Below are 4,166 nucleotides of genomic sequence, written 5' to 3'. Positions count from 1 at the left end.
TGATAATATTATGTTAATAATTAAGTCATTCATCAAACACTTATTGCTATATATTTTGCCTGAGAAATCTTCCTTGCCTTAAATTTAAATATTGTAAGAAAGCACTCAAAAAGAAAGCAATAAAGAAGTCAATTTTTCATTTATTTTTAATTATTGGAATGAATATCACTGATGTGATTTTCTAGAGATCATAGCTGTCAGGTGTCATTATATTGCTTTTTGGGAACTACTATCACAATTTGCCATATTCCAATCTCTTGATTTTTCACCGTCAATTACCATTATCCACTAAACCTGCTTGTACTCCAACTATTAGACCCCTCTATGTCTCTTATTATTTTATATAACTGTCTTTTGTTCTCTTTCTCAACTTATTTTTTAAAAGATTTATTTATTTATTTTAGAGAGAAGGTGTGGGGGCAGAGGGGGAGAGAGAGAGAAACCCAAGCAAACTAGGTGCTGAGGGCAGTCCCAAGCGGGACTCTATCTTATGACCCTTCAGCCATGACCTGAGCCAAAACCAAGAGTGTGATGTTTAACTGACTGGACCACCCAGGTGCCCCCTGTAACTCATTTTTAATGCCTTTCCTCCATCTCTGATATGTTCTCTATCAATTTATTGTATTCTCTATCAATTTCATTGGTCATAGATCTCAGAATTGCAAACTACAACTGCTCCTAAACACTTTCTAACTAAAAATCTCCCATTCATCGTTGCTTAGATTTTGCCAAACATAGCTTAGAAAGGAGGGAGTTGGGGCCTATGTGAAGAATCTGATGTTCCTGCCTAATATTGGATAATAGTCTGTTGATGTTTACTCATGTTTAGAATAGTTTCTTGGAGGGGAGCCTGGGTGGCTCAGTCGGTTAAGCAACTGTCTTTGGCTCAGGTCATGATCCTGGAGTCTCAGGATAGAGTCCTACATTGGGCTTCCTGCTGAGCAGGGAGTCTGTTTCTCCCTCTGACCTCTCCCTTCTTATGCTCTCTCTTTCTCTCATTCTCTTTGTCTCTCTCTCTCTCTAATACACAAATAAAATCTTTAAAAAAAAGAAAAGAAAAGAATAATTTCTCAGAAGGAAGATGGGGTTTTAGAATGTTAGCATGACACTAGCCTTTTTTTAAAAAGCTCTTTCAATAGTTAGACAAAAACTAGTTCACGGACTTACTCAAGTTCACTCTGTTAGTTAATGTCGGATTTTAAACACATGGGGATGTTGATCTCCTTATCTCATTCCTCTTTTATTTCACCACAGGAACTTAAATATTACATAATCATATTATGAGATTTGGTTTCAGTAGTACTTAACAGTTACGGAAAGTAATATTCATTGTACAAATACTCATTGGGATTTGTGAAAATTATGATTATAAATCTATCTATCCCCACACAAAAAAAGCAACAATATTAAACAGACAGAGGCCCAGATAAGTCAACCTAGCCAAGAACTCTCATCTAATTAATATTTTTATGAAGCAAGTCATGTCCAATTTATATATTCAATTGCTATTTGCCAGGCTGTTTTTCTAGAAAATTCCAAAACCAGATTAGGATTATTGTACAGAATGGTTTAAAATGAAGGTAAATACACACTGAATGCAAAGAACAGATAAATGGGCAATCCCAACAGAACTGTTGAAAGAGGCCACTCTCAAAATCCACCTGAAAATGTTGAACCCTGAGGCAAGGTGACAATTATTTTTGCACCCACAGTGAAAACCATGCAGTTTCTGCTAAGGAATTATAAACATTCCTTGTGCATGGTCCATAAGTAAAATCTGGTCTTTCAGGACTTCCCTCACCATAGTGGACGGCCCCTCAACCACAGTTAACAAAAATACCATGTACATCCAATTGTTGACAATGTTGACAACTTGATGAAATGAAAATTGTCATGAACAAACAAAAATTATGAAAAGTAATCCTACACAACACAAAAAACTTGGACTGATCAATAAAAAGAAGGAAAAAAAGAGCCAGTCCTGTAAAAAGAGCAACAGAAACAGAGAGAGATGTAGAGACATAGAGGGAGAAAGAAGGGAACTAGTTAGAAAGTCATTTGATTAAAAAGGAAGATATGGTCTATATAGACAATGGAATATTACTCAGCCAATAGAAAGGTTACCCAACTTTTGTATTAACATGGACGGGACTGGAGGAGATTATGCTGAGTGAAATAAGTCAAGCAGAGAAAGTTAATTATCATACGGTTTTACTCACTTACTTGTGGAGCATGAGGAATAACGTGGAGGACATTAGGAGAAGGAAGGGAAAAGTGAATTCGGGGAAATTGGAGGAGGAGAAGAAGCATGAGAGACTGTGGACTCTGAGAAACAAACAAGTTTTTGGAGAGGAAGGGGATGGGGGGTTGGGTGAGCCTGGTGGTGTGTATTAAGGAGGGCACATATTGCATGGAGCACTGGGTATGGTGCATAAACAATGAATCTTGGAACACTGAAAAAATAAAATAAAAAAATTCAGTTCTACTATAATTTATCTTGAACTCTAGGCAAATGCTTTATATATACATTTTCCCATGTCAAATAGATAAGATAAATTCTTGACTATCCCACAGAAATGTGGGAAATAAGAAGTCTGGTTTTTGTTGCAGTTTTTTTGTTTGTTTTGTTTTTTTACAGTCTTGAAGTCTTATTTTTTTGACACTTACCATTCCATGAATTTACAGGGAATGGGTCATGGCAGCTCAGACTCCTGTCCATTGGTTCTCACAAAGTGTGCTTCTCTAGGTGGAACAGGCTGGCATGTCAGTTTAACCCAAGAACTTTTTCTTTGCCTTCCTTCTTTTTCTGATCATTTTCTTTCACATGCTTCAGGAAACTAGCTCCACTGTTTGAGTGCTTAATATGCTCAGTATATACATTAATTCCCCTGGTAAGAATCTTGCCCTTAACTTATTTGTTTATAACAATGTGAACAGCATGCTAGGTAACATCCTAGACTTCCAGTGTTGCCATGGTAACATTTGCAGGGCGTTCCTTTAGAAACAGTGACCATTCCCTTGAAGTCTACAGTATCACCTTTCTTGTAGATTCACATGCATGTGGCCAAAGGAACCACTCCATGCTTTCTGAAAGGCCTGAAAAACTTATAACGGGTGCCTCTCCTCTTTCACCTTGTGTTGGTCATTTTGGTGAATTAATGCAAGGGAGTAGTCTGGCCAAAAGGTAGAAATAAGAAGTCTTTCAATGTGGAATAAACAAGCCTTTGTGGAAGAATGTGTATCACGGGGTCATTTGGCTCTTGTCCCAGATGCACCAAAGAATTGGAGACCTGAGACCAGAATGGGGAGATAGTTTATTGAGTAGGTAAGTGTAGTACACTTCCAAGAGTGAAAGTGGGCCATTACCAGAGCAAGATTGGCAATGGTGGTGAGAAGCTCTAGCTGTACACTTTTAAGTCTGTTTTGTGTGCATGTAAATTTGGCTTTGATTGACGTATTTCATTGACAGCTGGTGGTTATATACCATTTTGGTATCAAATAAAACAAGCTGATATAAATATCTTAGTATATAGATATACCTACTAAAGTGTATACCCATTCTAATTGTTTGTATTTGTATTTTGTATTTGTATTACAAATTTGAACTGCAATATAATAATCTGGATTTCTACTTCTTATATATATAATAGTATAATATATACTTTTATTATAATGCCTAATATATTTATATACAGTGTACAGTATAACTGTATACTTACATATACATCTAATGTGTATATGCATGTTTGTATATGTGTGTATATACTCAAACACATACACATGCACACGTATATGTTTATATAACAGTCCCACACTTGTTCGTGAACTCTTTAAGGAAGACTGAATCGTATTCATCTTTTAGGCACTTGCTATGCAATCAGTAATTTGAAAGATGAACAGATAATGGACATGGGGCTGTTTCTTCTCTTTTCATCTCAAATCAAGCACTCTCAGTGAGGAAGGTATCATATTTGAAATTTTGTCTTGGTATATATGTTTAATTATTTCTTTCTGATGAGGAGTTTTCCCTTTGCAGTCAAAAATGTTCTTTCTGTCTCTTTTGTTGTTTTTCTTCTTAGTTTTCTTAATTATTATGGGAAATTAAAAGCCTAAGAGTAGGTCATAGATAACCTAAGTATTACTCCAGAATAAAACAAGTACACAAA

The 4,166-nt window shown here is 35.9% G+C and overlaps 1 pseudogene; it reads right to left on the bottom strand.

The window, feature by feature from the left end:
- Positions 1-2,663: 2,663 nt before the first annotated feature.
- LOC116860383 lies at positions 2,664-3,146 on the bottom strand (annotated as a pseudogene).
- Between the last annotated feature and the right edge of the window lie 1,020 nt (positions 3,147-4,166).

This window comes from Lontra canadensis, unplaced genomic scaffold (assembly GCF_010015895.1).
Source record: "Lontra canadensis isolate GAN:19392208 unplaced genomic scaffold, GSC_riverotter_1.0 scaffold175, whole genome shotgun sequence".
NCBI lineage: Eukaryota > Metazoa > Chordata > Mammalia > Carnivora > Mustelidae > Lontra > Lontra canadensis.
This window is presented reverse-complemented; position numbering and strand designations above follow the sequence as displayed.